Here is a 17,209-nt window from a genome sequence, read left to right as displayed (position 1 = left end):
TTCAGATTCTGTGCCTCTTTCTCTGTCCCTTCCCCACTCATGCTCTGTCTCTGCCTCAAAAATAAATTAAAAAAAAAAAAAAACATTAAAAAGCAATTATCTATGGAATGTTGTAGGTAAGACTACTTCCTTCTTAGTAGTCAGGGAGAGGGGCTGGTGATTCCCAAGTGGGAAGGGTGTGTGCTCACCTGCAGGACATTCTGGGTTGTTACAAGAACTGGAGAACACACGGTGGGTAGGTACTAGGGAGCTCAGCATTCTAAAAGCGTGGTCAGTCCCCCTTGACGAAGAATTGTTCAGTCAAAAAGGTCCACAATGCCCTCGCTGAGAAATTCACACAGAGATGGTGAAAATCTTAGTTTGTAAGTACAGAAGGGACCATTTTCAAGGGAGGCTGAGGAATGAGGGAGTGAAAGTAGGTGCTGGCTACACAGAAGACCTGAAAGCTTTCATTCACTTGACTCAGTATCCGTATCTTCCCCGTCTGACAATCTCCCACTGTCATGGAGACTGCTATGGTCTTAGCTAAAAGCACAAGAGACAGGGTCCCCCAAATCCCTGAGCTGGGGACTGTGTGGTTTGTGACCTAGAAGGCTACCATTCTAGCACTACTGGGTCTGACCAGGTCTCTGACAAGATTCATGAGACTTCACTGTCATCTGCTGAGCTGGTCCCAGAGCCCTGGGTACCTGGTACACCTGTTTTAAGCAAGGCAGTTGTCTTTCATTTGCTTCAAGTACTGAGCTTCTATAATAAGAGGATGCTTGTCGAGAAAATGTTTTAAAGTTTTGAATCCTGACCTTTTATTTCTGTGACAAATCATATTGCAGGTTTCAACAACTTACTCACAAATGAAACCTTCAAAAGCATTCCATTCATAAAGTGTTAATTCCTAATATACAAAATTTTACACCTAAACTTAGATCAAAAAATTTTTTTTGCTACTTCCTTCTTCCGTCCCCTGCTTTGCTCCCGAGAAGACTTACTAGGTGCTAGTTTATATTCTCTGTACTTAAAAAACAAAAACAAAAAGGTAAAAAATCAAAACTCCCATACTTTTTAATTTAGAACCTCAGAAATTAATATGAAATATGAACAATTAATGATCCAAATGACTTTCTCAGGTAGCCAAGCTCTTTAAGATCTTTCTAAATAAACTGATAAAAATCACAAATGCTTTAAGAACGTATTTAACTGAACATGTTATATCTGGACATGAGAAGTTTAAGGAGTACACTAAGAGAAGATATTATCAGGCAAAAGTTTAACAATTATATGAAACATGATGGGCAAATTATGAATTTTAATTCTATTTAGACCAATTCCTATGGCTATTTTTTAAATCAAAGTTTCTAACTTGATTATCATTTTCATAAATAACTTATATCTGACAAACATAACTGTTTCAGATCAGAAGTATCATATTTTATAAGGGTCAGCCAATTTCCCTTAATGCATTTTGATTAAATTGAAAGTATTTTAGTTTTTAAACAAACAGATCAACAAATGAATTTGTTCATTGTTCTCCCTCTGTACAGCACTGATTTTTTTCTGGCCAACTATGGAAATCTATCCTTTCAAGGAATGGTATAACCACTGGAGACCTCACAGTTTTCAGAGTTAAAGAGTAAAGATCCAAGGGAATGGCTGAAGGGAGTTGGTCCTCTTATACAGCCAATCTTCATACCTCCCAATCTGAGCTGCTTGGTTAAGTCTAAGAAGTTGACAGAGGCAGAAACAAGAGGAGAAACTCATACAGCCTCATGAGCAACTTTCCAGTAGGCAAAAATCCATAGGGATACAGGTAACACAGAGGAAACTAGCTTGAAAAATTTATAGAGGGTCTCTGCCCACAATAGCCTACCATGGCTTCTAGCCATAACAAATTCAGTAATACAAAACTGGTCTTCTTGTAAGTCTAAAATGGTTGATTATAAGCAATGTCACATGGTTCAACCCAATACAACTGAAATTGAAGGCATCTATTACCCAGAGAGCAGAAAAATACAGAGTAGTTGGAAAATATGCTTAATGAGAGACCCTTTAAACAACCTCATATAACACAGCTTTTGTATTTGAGTAGTAGGCAATGATACAATCTTCTAGTACCATGACACAAGGATCCTCACGTGCCTTTACATTTGTATTACTCACCTCCTCTCATGGGAACTTCATGACAATTCTGGATGGTGAGCAACACAACAGTCATTCGCATTTTATAAGCATAATTTTGTCCAAGATCTTATTTTTTTAAAGGGTTAATTAAAATACATGAAGGGTTAACAATCTAATCAGAGGCATATCCCATTAATACCTAGTTTTACTGTAATGAGGATGCTAAATTATGTTACCTAGAGCAAGCCATTTTGTTTCTCTTGATCTCACGTTCCTTTCCTATAACACAAAAGGGCTGAGCCAGATAATTCCCAAGGTTACTTTTAGCTTAAATATTCAGACTTTAAAACAATCTGCCAGGACTGAAAATACCAAGGAATAAATAATGACAGTTAATGCATAATATATTATGAATAGCATAAGTGTCCTTATGGGAAATAAACACACTTTTATGTATCCATTCTCCTAAAGGAAAGTATGTATGTTTAACAAAGTAATAATTTACTGCCTTTTTAGTGACGCAAGTTTATACAGGAAATGAGGCATGTCTAATAACCGAAAGGAATTAAGTCCAAGGTGAGAAAAGGGCATGAAGATCTTCACATTGTGTGAAAATATGAAGCCTTCTACAGATTCTGCTGTGTATATTCAGGTTTTGCTGATGGAAAGAAATTCCAGCATATAAATTGGCAATATAACTTCCAATTGAAAGCAGAAAAAAATTCCTCTCAAGGTAAATAAATACTTCCCTTGCCACACAGACCATTTGGCTATTTTGCATGCGTTAGATACAGAATGCATCCTCTAAGAGGACATATGTATCCTTAAACTCCCACAGAAGCAGGTTCACTGGGGGTACACATATCCCTAAAGGCATGTGACAATATATCACAGGTACACACAGGCTTGGATCCTTTTATTTAAAGGAATCGGTTTCTAGATCTTGAGCCTTCATACATTTTCTTCTCTCAAAGTGATCTAAGAACACACATGCCCAGTCTCTTTTCCTATCCTTCCTTCACTCAGTGCCTTTGTCTTCTTTACAAAGTCAAGGCGTATCTCTTGCTCATCTGGAATCTTTCTATGCTTTCTAAGTATACTGCCCTACACGATGGAAAATTCTCAAAGACACCAAACATTTGAACATTTCACAAATATATCCCTCCTGAGGACGAGTCACAGGAAAAGCGATAAAGTATGGTTTGCTCAAGGGGGCCCAACTTTCACCAATTAGGTTAGACGGCAACATTATTCATAAGTTGAATGAGTCAACTCTGAAGCTCCAAAGTTTTAAAAAAGAAATTTTTTTTAAGTTTACTCATTTTTGAGAAAGAGACAGAGTATGAGCAGGGGAGGGACAGAGAGAGAGAGAAAGAGAGGGAGACAAAGAATCTGAGGCAGGCTCCAGGCCCTTAGCTGTCAGCATAGAGCCCAACACAGGGCTTGAACTCATGAACCGTGAGGTCATGACCTGAGCCGAAGTGGGATGCTTAACCAACTGAGCCACCAGGCACCTCTGAAGCTCCAAAGTTTTGATAACTCTATGTTCAGGGGCGCCTGGGTGGTTCAGTCGGTTAAGCGTCCGACTTCAGCTCAGGTCATGATCTCACGGTTCATGAGCTGTCAGCACAGAGCCTGGAACCTGCTTCAGATTCTGTGTATCCCCCTCTCTCTGCCACTCCCCTGCTTGCACTCGGTCTCTCTCTCTCCGTCTCTCTCAAAAAATAAACAAACATTAAAAAAATATGTTTAAACCACATATCTAAAACAAATGCCCAAGAAATCATTCTACTGCATCCACTTAGTTTTAATGGGAAAAAATGTAGATGTAAGCTTGAAAATGTGTGACCACATAACTTTTTCCAAATTATTTTAGGAGATAAGTGAACCAAAAAAATGTGTGAAGGTCAATGTTCCAGAGCAATTTTATCCAAGGTACGTTATGTAAAACAAGCTTTATGAGCCTATAAAAGGGTCCTGTGGCCAAAGATGTTTGAGAAACACTGCACGTTGTACAGGCACAAGCACATTACAAACCCCAAGAAGTCCTTTGGAAAAAACTCTGGGTTTTCTTTAACTTGGTGGGTTTTTTTACACCTTCGGCCATGGAGCCTTTTTGCACACCCCGTCTATTTACATCCCTCCGAACTGGCGGTCCGTGAAGCACATTTTGTGAAATGTTGCTCTCTGCGGCTAGTCTGTTTCTTTTTTTTTTTTTTTTTTAATTTTTTTTTTTCAACGTTTATTTATTTTTGGGACAGAGAGAGACAGAGCATGAATGGGCGAGGGGCAGAGAGAGAGGGAGACACAGAATCGGAAACAGGCTCCAGGCTCTGAGCCATCAGCCCAGAGCCCGACGCGGGGCTCGAACTCACAGACCGTGAGATCGTGACCTGGCTGAAGTCGGATGCTTAACCGACTGCGCCACCCAGGCGCCCCAACGGCTAGTCTGTTTCAACCCAGGCCTCACCGCCGCCATACCCTTCCCTCCTGACCTGCAACTGTCCCCCGCTTTGTAAGTGATAATCCAGCACAAGATAGATTTGATCACTAGACTCACTGAGAGGAGGTAAACCACTGGGAGGGCACTCCCTTCCTTCCAATTCTTCTGTCTTCAGGGTAACATGATAAAAGAATTATCAGAGCCCAGAGAACAGCTTGTATTTATTTCTTGATACATGTGTGCTACACATGCAAGATGCTAATCACATACACATCTCTGTGGGTCTTGGATCTCTGACTCTAGTCTACAGACACTACATTAATTTCTCCTTGAAACATTCACAGTAACATGAATCCATCATGGGCTTTCCTCATCGCTCGTGATGCAACAGGCATCTTCCCATTGATTTTATAGCCCCAGAGATTAAGGTCAAAGAGCTATTGGAAAATACAATGTGCTAATGACTCACTTCACCACTGTCTTTCCTGAAGAAAAGTGAATAAAATAAACAGACATTTCCTTTTTGAATCCTATCCCAGTGATATAAGCACGGTAAGAAGACACATTAGGGAAAGACTCTCAAATGGAGACGAATGGGTCCCAAATTGACTTTTAAATGCTGAAATAGGATGCTCAGGACCAGACCAAAATGGTTTCAATTCTTCCTAAAAACTCTGTGCCTATTTAAAATATAAACTGTGGCAGGAGTTCCAGGAAAATGCCTAGGACGGCAGAATAACCCCTTCCAATCAGTAACACATCTATCAATTCCCTCCTAGTCGGTGACTATCATAAAACTTGATTCAGAATCACATTAAGTACCCCACAATTTCTGGGATTAAATCACTAAATACAGCCGAGTGTTGTGATGAATTTCTGGCAGGCTAAATAAAAAGAACTTTAGGGGCGCCTGGGTGGCTCATTCGGTTAAGCATCAGGTTCTTGATTTCGGCTCAGGTCAAGATCTCATAGTCATGAGATCACACCCCACGTCAGGCTCTGCACTGGGTGTGGAGCCTGCTTAAGATTCTTTCTCCCTCTCCCTCTGTCCCTCCCACATGTGCATGTGCACATGCGCTCTCTCACTCTCTTTTTCTCTCTCCAAAGGAAAAAAAAAAGAATTTTAAAAATTTGTGAGTATTTTGAAGAACTTATTTATCAGGTCTGGTGGGCTCTAGCCTTAACTTCTAACTACTGATTTTCTACTATAACTTCCCAAACATATAGCAAGAACAAGGGATTCTAAGTTTCATACTTATACATACATTATTCTCATATCCCTATTTCCCATTTCTTCCTACTAAGAAACAAACATCACGATAATCAAGTCCTTTCTGATAGTGGAACTGAAAGCAACTTTAGAGACCATGCTAACTGTAGGAAATACTACGTCGACAGAAAAGTCCAAGAAGAACATGTTGAAGGTAGGGAAAAAAGTATTTTCAAGATTTTAAATGAAAGCATCAATGGGTATTATCACTTCACTAGCCAGAATTTCTAATATTAGGAAATGGTACTGGCCACATGCTGTTGAATGGAAGAAGCCAGACACAAAAGAACACATACTGGATCATTTGAAAGTTCATAAAAAAACCAAAACTGATCTATTCTTGTAAGCTACTGATTATTCTGGAAGAAAAATACATTGTTCTACACATAGGCTATATACAGATACAAAGTTTTTTAAAAAATATAACGAACATTGGGGTGCCCGGGTGGCTCAGTTTGCTGAATATCCGGCTTTGGCTCAGGTCATGATCTCATGGTTAACAAGTTCAGGCCCCAGATTGGGCTCCATACTGACAGCTCAGAGCCTGCAGCTCAGAGCTGTGTCTGTGTCTCCCTCTCTCTCTGCCCCTCTCTTGTGCTCTGTCTCCCTCTCTCTCACTCAAAACTAAACATTAACAAAAATTTTTAAATAAATAAATTGTATATATATACATATATATTGTATATGTATATATGTATAATGTATGTATAGACATATTATGTACATATATATACATGTATGTATGTATGTGTGTGTGTATATATATATATATATATACACACACACACATACATATTGGGGGGTGCCTGGGTGGCTTAGTCAGTTGAGTGTCGACTTCAGCTCAGCTCATGATCTCATGGTTCATGAGGTGGAGCCCCATGTTGGGCTCTTTGTTGACAGCTCAGAGCTTAGGGCCTGGAGCCTACTTGGGATCCTGTGTTTCCCTTTCTCTCTGCCCCATCCCACTCATGCTCTGTGTGTGTGTGTGTGTGTGTGTGTGTGTGTGTGTGTTTCTAAAATAAAATTTAAAAAATCAAAAGTATGTGTGTGTGTGTGTGTGTGTGTGTATATATATATATATAAAACAAATGATATAGTTTCCAGTATAATCCACCAGAATTTTTTTTCCCACCAATACTTTGTCAATATGGCTTTATGAGCAGACGTAAAGTGACCTCACATAACACACAAAAAAATCTTCATTTCCTTTTTTCCCAGAAAAAAACGTACTTCTACTTGCTGAGTCAGGGTAATCCATCAGGGTGTTATAGACTGACTTTCAAAATGACCCCAATTCTCCACCTCTCCATGTATCCATACCTCTTGCTATGTCCTCACCTGAATGTGGCCTGCCCTTATTACTTCAGTCTTTCAACCACAGGACAAAGTTGAAGTGACAATGTGTCAGTTCTAAGCCTAAGACTGTAAAGCTTTGTGTGCTTTCACTCTCTCTTGAACCCTGCCACCAGCCTGTGAACAGCCCGTGTTAGCTGCCCAGAAGATGAGTGACTGTGTGTAAGACAGCAGTTTCATCCTAGCCGAGACCATCCTGGACCATCTAGCCCCAGGCACCCAGCAGCAGATCACAGATGCAAGAATGAGCCTGGCTGAGATCATCCGCCCCTGGCCTGGGTCAGCAAACCTGCCCAGTTGCACCTAGAAGTGTGGCAACTACATGATTATTTTATTTAATTGTTACCGGACAGGGGAAAGGAGAAGAGACAATCCTGGAAAAGGAATGCCTCAGAATCTAAATGAACTATAGCCTAAATAACAGTACAGAAGCATCAACGCAAAACAAAAGCACACAAATAAAAACAAGAGTATTTAGAGGCATAAATATTCTGCTTCTTAAAAACTTCACGCTAAAACTGAAGAGATACAGGGAAGCCTGGGTGGCTCAGTTCGTTAAGCGTCCAACTTCGGCTCAGGTCATGATCTCATTGGTTCGTGGGTTCGAGCCCCATGTTGGGCTCTGTACTGACAGCTCAGAGTCGGGAGCTGCTTCAGATTCTGTGTCTCCCTCTCTCTCTGCCCCATCCCTGCTCATGCTCTGACTCTCTCTCTCTCTCTCTCTCTGTCTCTCTTTCTCAAAAATAAATATATATTAACAAAAATTTAAAACTGAGGGGGTACGACTTACATGATGTGATAAATAATGTGATAAAAAAAACTTTACAGGGGCGCCTGGGTGGCGCAGTCGGTTAAGCGTCCGACTTCAGCCAGGTCACGATCTCGCGGTCCGTGAGTTCAAGCCCCACATCAGGCTCTGGGCTGATGGCTCAGAGCCTGGAGCCTGTTTCCGATTCTGTGTCTCCCTCTCTCTCTGCCCCTCCCCCGTTCATGCTCTGTCTCTCTCTGTCCCAAAAATAAATAAACGTTGGAAAAAAAAAATAAAAAAAATTAAAAAAAAAAAAAAAAAAAACTTTACACACCAGATACATTTACAAGGCAACTTGCTATAAAATTAGACGATGAAGTTTGGACAACTCTATGATTTCTAAACCAATTTCAAACCAGTAAAGAGCTTAAGAGCTAAACATAGAATGTGAAAGCATCAGCGGGCATCCACTATTATTCTCAGCTCTACCATTTGCTGAGCAAGGCTTTAGGTCATGGTTTCCCCACCTGCAACAAGTAGGTGTGGTCACTGTCAAGACCTTAGAGATGAGAAAACACATTAAAAGTACTTTCATAAACTGCACACTGCTATATAAATGTTAAGAGCACAGGGAGGAGTACTCAGCTGCAGAGGTAAATTCTACCACTCTCCAGCTACATGACCTTCCATCGCTTAATTTTTTGGAGTCATAAGACTCAGTTTCATTACCAGTTTAAAAGAAAAAAAAAAAAAGGTAACACTACTTATCTCCCAGGGTTGTTCAATCATGACACACCTAAGCATCCGACACAATGGCTCCACCAAATAGGCACTGAATAAATGCTAGCAAAATATATAAATGGGCAGATACAAAATATGCAAGCAATGATGACCAGAAAGGAAATCTATTTTATGAGAAAAAAGAAAACTATCAAGTTATTCTCGTGTAAGTAATATCATAAGGAGACGAGCCTCATGTTAACAAAATCAACAGTAATGACAAATGGAGCAGTAGCTGGTCTAGCTAGTTCCAAAAAGTTGGGTAAGAACTAAAGAGTATTAGAGGAAGCACTTAGGTTATATACAAAAGGCTTATTAAACTGGGCCTGAGGAGCGCCTGGGTGGCTCAGTCGGTTGAGTTTCCAACTTCAGCTCAGGTCATGATCTTACAGTCTGTGAGTTCGAGCCCTGCATCGGGCTCTGTGCTGACAGCTCAGAGCCTGGAGGCTGCTTCAGATTCTGTGTCTCCCTCTCTCTCTGCCCCTCCCCGACTCATGCTCTGTCTCAAAAATAAAATAAAAAACATTAAAAATAAATTTAAACTGGGCCTCAGTGCTAGTGAACTTAGGATCACAGACCATGAAGTCACCTGCTGTCAGGATCACCATCACTAAAAACATCTTTATGCCTGTACATGATCATTGTCTCCCTTGTACCTTGTTCCAAACGCCACAAGAAGGCAGCCCTGAACAGGCTGGGTGGGCGGACCTTGAGTGAGAGGGAGTAAGGATTCAAGAGAGGGAGAGCACAAAACTCTCACTACTAAGTTAAAGCCATTTATTTTCACTCTATGCAAATTCTCACCAAAACCTTTGAAAGAAACCACAAATGTCAAGGACATAATATATATAACAAACTATATCAATGTTCCTCTATTTAAATATAAACTTAAAAGAAGCTTACAGTCACTAGCCACTATATCAAACAAATTTTGCATTCAGCCTGCCCCCTCCCCATACCGTAATAAGTAATTCATCCACCTTCACCAACACCTGTGGGATTCAGCAGGCACAGCATAGCACATACTCTCCCATGCCCATGTCTTAATCTCTTCTGGTCCCAATGACTTTCCCAACTCCGATATCATCTTTCCCAAACTGCAATTATTTTAAGGTAAAATTATTCCTACGTAGAAAACTCAGACGAAATTATTAAAACCAACAAGAGTTAGTTCCAATAAAAGTGAATATTAAATTACAGTCTTGCTCACAGCCATATTCAATATAAAGTGCCTGGGGAGAGCCTAAACAGGGAGGCAAGGGAGGAGAGGAGGGACCTATGGTTAGTGGGCTCTCTACTGCTAGTGAGAAGGGAAATGCACATCCTCTCCAAAAGTCATGTGTACAGGATAAATCACAGGGAACCAGTCATTTCTCTTGTAAAAAGAACCATGGATTCACTGAAGCTTTATGTTCAAGTACGCTCATGACAGTATATGTATTAAGAAAAAATAGAAACTAATCTGAAAATAGCACTTTAGAATAATTAAATGAATTCTCCAGTATCCATTAACTAGGATACTACATCTGCATTAAAATAATTCTTAATAGATTTAATAACATGAGAAAGTATTATCTATTAAGTAAAAACAGTTTTCACACTTATCTGTGAAATATGATGTAAATATCTATCTATAGATATCTATAGATATATAGCAGGAACTACAGAAAAATGCACCAATGTTTGAAGGTGATAAAGGTAATTTCTTTTCTTTTTCACATTTTTTTTACCATTTATTCATTTTTGAGGGAGAGACAGAGCGTAAGTGGGGGAGGGGCAGAGAGAGGGAGACACAGAATCAGAAGCAGGCTTCAGGCTCTGAGCTGTCAGCACACAGCCCGACACGGGGCTCAAACTCACAAGCTATGAGATCATGTCCTGAACTGCAGTCGGACCCTTAACCAACTGAGCCACTCAGGCACCCCAGGTAATTTCTACTTTTTAGACATTTCTCTAGTTTCTAAGTTTTAAACACTAGGTATGAATTATTTTATAAATAAAAAAGACAATGTGTTTGTTTTAAAGATTAGGTTTTTAAGTGTTATCCAATTTGCTAACTAAATGGGAACTTTCTGAAATTGCAGTGTTCGGTTCATTCCTTAAGCACTTACCACCTGCCGCCTTGATATTTGAGTTGTAAGAACAGGGATCTTCATGAGGGCGGGAATTGAGTCTTATTATATTCTAATATTTCTCAGAGTATCCCCATTTAAATCATCATTAAATGTCTATAAAGCAAGTGAGCTAATGAATGGCAGATATTGATGCAGATGGGCTGCTTAATTCAACAGGGAAAAAAGACTACCTGTGGATAACAATTATATAACTTGGAGCTTTGTTTTCTCAAAGCCTTTTCCACATCCTCAAAGAAAATTTATAATACATACATAAAATATCACACTCCAATACTGATATCTTGGATTTTAAAAAGCTCAATTCTGATATGGATATATGTTAAAGAAATGTAACAGTAAACTCGCGCTTTGGCAGTCTCCCAGGCTCCAAACGCTTAGCAACTGAAAATGAACTATTAAAAGAAGATTAAAAAACAAGAGAAACATCTTAGTAAATCTGAAATGGCATAGAAATACATGGTAGTGGGTGGAGCTACTGAATTTCTGTGTCTACCGCCCAGAAGGAAACAGGGGCAGCCAGGATTTAGCAACGGAAGGTAAGAATCCGAAAGAACCTGTGCAGAAGCATTCTTCCTCAGCAACTGAAATCTAGCAAAACTTGTCAGCATGCTTAAAAAGTTAGATGAATGAATATATTTAAACGGAAAGAAACAAGACCAGGCAGCTACGAAAAATTATTAGAAACCTCAGAAATGGAAAACAATCTTAAAACTACAAGTCTAATGGATCGGACAGAGTCCAGATAGGCTTAAGAAAACAAGACTGAGAAAACTGTAAGATGGAACTGAGATATTCATTCAAAATGCAACCAAAAAAAAAAAAAAAAAAAGACGAAAGGATACAAGCACAAAAGACTTGCTCAGAGACATGAAAATTAAAGATGTCTCCATCACTAGTCAATAGGAGTTTCAGCTGAGAAACATGGTACAAAAACAATATTTGAAGAGATAAGAGTTTATCATTTTTCAAATGTGAAGACAGACATGACTGTTCAGATGGACAATGCACTCTGTCCACTGAGCAAAATCAAAATAAATGCAAATATTGACACATCATGATAAAACTACAGAAAACAAAGAATTCAAAGATCTCAAAAGAGAGAAAGAGAGATTACCTACAAAGGAAGAAAGTATCAAAAAGAAGTCAGAAGACATTAGCACAACGTGGTCAAATGTATTGCTGGCAAACAACCTGGAACTGAACACCTGACCAGTGTCCTTACAGAATAAGCTCCAAACAAAGATATTCTCAGACATATAAAGTATGTACTTCTCAGTGACCCTCACTTAAAGAACTGTCAAAGAATATAATCTTAAAATACAGACTGGCAAATAAAAATACAGGACACATGGGGCGCCTGGGTGGCTCAGTCGGTTGGGCGGCCGACTTCGGCTCAGGTCATGATCTCGCGGTCTGTGAGTTCAAACCCCGCGTCGGGCTCTGTGCTGACAGCTCAGAGCCTGGAGCCTGTTTCAGATTCTGTGTCTCCCTCTCTCTGACCCTCCCCCGTTCATGCTCTGTCTCTCTCTGTCTCAAAAATAAATAAACGTTAAAAAAAATTTAAAAAAAAATACAGGACACACAATTAAATTTGGACTTTAGACAAACAAGTACTTGTTAGTATGTATGTTCCAACCAAATTATTTGCTATTTATCTGAGATTCAAATTTAACTGGCTATCCTGTATCTTATCTGGCAAACCTACCTCAAAAACAAAAACAAAACAAAACAAAAAACTCATGAGCCCACAAAACAAGCATAGGATACAAGAAACAATGCTGAATGAAAAACCTGATAAAATGCCAGTACATTCATTTAACTATTAACTGGATTAAAAAAAAAAAACTTCGACGTCCATTAACTATACCTTTGAAAATAACTATAAAACGGTGACTCATTCTGTTACCCAGCACTATGCCAGAGACCACGTTTTCTACAACCAAATACGTTTTCTTGAGGGTCTCACCTGCACTTTCTAGTTTTGCCAAAGTACTCAAAGACCAGCCTTCTTCTATATCCTTACCATAATACAGTCACAGTATTTTGTATTCATTAAGGTGTCTGAAATAGATGCTATTGCCCAGCCAAGCTCTTCATAACCCCAAATCCCCCAAGTATGGCTTACTGATACACAGTATTAAGATTGTGAGTTTCATTTAATCACAGAGATATGCCCCTGAAGGAAAAAAAAAAAAAAAGTCCATTATCTTTTCTATGTTCCAAACAAACTGTGGTTTCAAATGCACTTTGGGGCACCACCTTAAAGGAATCCCACACTTGGGACTGTCCATGCTAATGGATACAATGATGCCCTATCGTATCTGTTTTGTAAATCTATTTTATTGAAGTGGAATAACTGGTGTAAAAAAAACTGAGGTGGAAAGTTACGTGGACAGCTCTGTCATAGCTGCTGTAATGGGCTCATCTCGAGTCAGCTAAAATTTAGCTAGCTGGGAGAGTGAACAAAGCAAACTGTGTCCTGCTGATTTCCAACTGACTTAATTACCCTGAGCCCAAGGTCCAGAGGGATGCCTTATTCACCAGGCCTCTCCTCAGTCTGTAGCTTAGGGGAACCCTGCCAATTAATGTTTGTGGATCACTGAATATTCGTTAATGTTTGAGATTATCTATGAAAAAGGAATATACATACACTGGATTATGAAAGTGCAGACATCTCTCACTTACATATTGTGGCGTTGCCCACAGCACCTCTCAGCACATGCTAAAACAAAATGTATAGAATACTAGGTTGATTTCATACTTACAGCTCATGAAATGAATGATTTCTGTGTATCCAAAGAGGTATTTGTTTTTAACAAAAGACTTCACTAAATAGATTGGTCCCCAAGTGATTTCAGAACCAAATTGCATTTTATTGGATTTACGCCTAATTTTTAAGAGCTCATTTATCTCATGACAAAGTTATGGGCAAGTGAGAATACTCAAAATGCAGGGAAGAAGTGAGCTCCAGAGTCAAGGAGTATGAAAGCAGGCGCTCCTATTACCATATTCATGGGGTATTATTCCGTTTAATTCTAGCTCTACATCAAACCTTAGCATAATAATCAAATGACAAATGTTGTTCTAGATCTACCAGGAAATACGCTTGTATTGTTTGTTATGATAAATGAAGCAAATTATAACAATTCCATAATGTTAAAGGTAGTGAGGGCAGGTTTGAGAGCTCCATGTGTGTGTGTGCAATAAATCATTCCTTTGAAAAGATAATCGCAGCACCGCTAGAGAGGAGAAAAAAACCCAACTTGGAGGGCAATTATTTGAAAGCTCCTCAAATTAACTTGTGCACAGTTGGTTCTTTGTTACTGAGCCCACATTACTAAACGTTGTTTCAGGACATTAGTTCGCCTAGGTGAAGGAAATAATGTAATTCTAGTTATTAATCACTTTAATTTTAAATGTGCTTTGTAAACTGAGAAGACATTAAACTCTAAGAACAATGTGGAATGCACAAGTAATTAGCGGTTAATGGGCTCCTTTTGAAAAACTCTGGGATAACAAAATCTAAAGCTTCGAGCTCTAGGAAAAAGGAGTGTACATATGTAATGTGAGAAAGTTCTATTTCATTTTACTGACCAATAGTGTCACAAAGGGAGTGAAATTAAGCCCTTCTCTCAAAAGTAATTTTAATAGATTATGATGAATGAAATCATATTATTTTATGAGTCAATCTTCTCTGCAGTATAATTTAGCGGTGCCTTTTTGAGGCACCATGAAATAGAATTTTCTGTGATACTTCACTCCAGATTCCCTGCCAAAAAGTCTGACACTGTTTTGCAAATATCCTCCTGAGACAAACGTAAGCCAGGATTTGGTGTTACTGACTGTCAGGGCAAAGAACGAGATGGAACCATTTCCTGTGCTCAGTGTGAACAAAACTTGCAAAAGGTCACTCCATACCATTCATACCAGAAGAGATAAATACAAAAATAACAACAAAAATCAAGCAATTATTTAAAGGATCCTTCATTCTCTTTTGCTAAGATATGTGCCGATGTTTACTTCTACTTCCATCGTGGGATTTTTACAAACACTGTCAGAACCTTGAACCAGCTAGAAGAAGGAATATGTTGGATAACCATCCTTTCTTATTACAATAAATCTTATTAATATTGGTTGCATTACCTTCTAATACTCCTCACAACAGATGGCGTACCTTCTAACAGCACGGCTGGTTCTAAAGAGCTGGTATCTACATTAGTTATACCTTAGATACATATAAAATGAGTAAAGGAGGCCATGTTGCACACAGAAACAGAGGTGGTTTGGGAGTTTAATCCTGGCTGAGCCTCTCATTCTCTGTGCGATCTTGGTAAAGTGACTTACTCTGTGTCTTGGTTTCAATTGGGACTAATAATGTCTAAAGCCCACCCCACCCCTTCTTACCCCACAAAAACATGCACATTCTTCATAATTTGACATCAGGAAATTAGGAGCACCCGACATTCTGGAGCATCTCTGATAATTAGTTATAGCAGGTTTGCAACATGGAAGGATAAACAAGGATCCGCCTCCTTCTGAGAGGAGGCAGACACACCTCATCACAGGGCACACTTCAGGAAACTTCCTATTGAGGCGCTAAAATGTGTATGACAGACCCAGCTGTCATTTCTTTCTTCTCATCCATAGCGTCTATCCCAGGCAACAGAGTAATGATAGCCATCAGACACCTGGAATATACCTACAAAGTCTCCCAACCTCATGGACTGTGCAGGACAGAAATTCCCTGGAGCACCCCGTGGCCAGTTGTTTTTAAGGGTCTACTGAATTATGCCCAATGCAGGAAGCTCACTACTTCCAAAGGCATTTCAGTACAGTGTTGGGGAATGCTGTTCCACAGAAAAAGTTTGCTCTGAGTTGTCAATATGCCTCCTTTTAACTCCATTCTATTATTGACTGGTTTTTGAAGCAACTCATAAAGACTTATTTTGCAATGCCTGGGTGGCTGAGTTGGTCAAGCATCCAACTCTTGATTTTGGCTCAGGTCATGATCTCACAGTTCATGAGTTCAAGCCCCGCATCAGGCTCTGCACGGACAGTGCAGAGCCTGCTTGGGATTCTCCTTCCCTCCCTCTCTCTCTGCTCCTCCCCCACTCACATTCTCTCACTCTCTCTCAAAATAAATAAATAAACTTAAAAAAAAAATAAAAATCAAAGACTTGTTTTGTAGGACAGTGGATCCAACATTTAAAGGCATGTTTATAAGGCAGCCATTCTATTTCTCTGTAATCTGCTCTTCTCCAGGGCTAAACACCCTCAGGATTCCAGGCCCCTCATAAGCTCTGTTGACTTTATTAGCCAAAAGACAATGAATACCAAACACCCAAACCCCAAATTCAGTCTGACTAGCAGAGGACAAGATTGTTACTTCCAAAGCCCTGCTCATTCTGCTTCTACTAATGCATTCTAAAAATGGGCTAGGGCTTGTCATATAGATTTTCATCCAAATCTGTGAAGCAATCACTTCATTTATGCTGTAGAATATATATTTAGCCATCTGTTCATTCAACATCTTCATTCTTCCATCCATTTCAATCTTCCATCCATTTAATACAATCTCTTAAGGATATCTTAAATTCTACTGATTCCTATGTAATATTGATTAATCCATTACTCCCACGTTACTAAGATGTTTCTTACACAGGGTCTTGGGTGCCCTCTCCCTGAGCAGTTAAATCTTTCAGGAGGATTACCATATTTTAAGGCAACACTTTTTTAAAATGCATGGTACACCTATGTACGTTTCAAAAGAAAATTCTTTTCTTGCTAGAGCTCTACAGATCATAAAAGTTAGATAGATGCAATATGGAACAACCTGAGAAAATTCTCAGGTAATTAAGACAGTCCACTGACATAACCCTTTTAATAGGAATTAATCTAGACTTTGTAACATTACCTTAATCTACCCTGTCCTATATAAACACATACTGGTCAAGGATACAGAGCCCCAGACAACAAGTTGGAAAACATGTGCTGTGTTCTTAATGTGGATTTTGGTTCACTAATGGAGGCTCTTTCTCCATTTTAATATACACACATTTCCAAGTTACTAATAACTCCTTTACCCAGACATTTAACGGGAAATTAGGAGCATTAATTGGACAAACCACAGAGTAAATGAAACAAAATTTGAAATCATATGTGGGTACTAAACTAGGTACTCGTAAACCTGAGTTACAACCCCAGCTCTATTTAGCCTCAGGAAAGTCACTACACCAGTCTGGGCTTGAATGCCCTGGTCTGTAAACTACAGACACTGGGCTACGGGATCTCTTGAGGTTCCCCCTGCTTGTTCAAATCTGCTATAAGGTGCAAAATAAGCACTGAGCAAAAGCACTCAGGACATT

At 39.3% G+C, this 17,209-nt stretch overlaps 1 protein-coding gene across 8 annotated transcripts in view; it reads right to left on the bottom strand.

Annotated features, from left to right (window-relative positions):
- Window positions 1–17,209, bottom strand: part of LTBP1 (latent transforming growth factor beta binding protein 1) — a 403,312-nt gene that overhangs the window by 148,879 nt on the left and 237,224 nt on the right. The window lies entirely within an intron of this gene.

Source organism: Puma concolor, chromosome A3 (genome assembly GCF_028749965.1).
Source record: "Puma concolor isolate L17-30 chromosome A3, mPumCon1.1.hap2, whole genome shotgun sequence".
Lineage (NCBI taxonomy): Eukaryota > Metazoa > Chordata > Mammalia > Carnivora > Felidae > Puma > Puma concolor.
The sequence above is the reverse complement of the archived record's forward strand: the minus strand, read 5'-3'. Positions and strand labels throughout refer to the sequence as shown.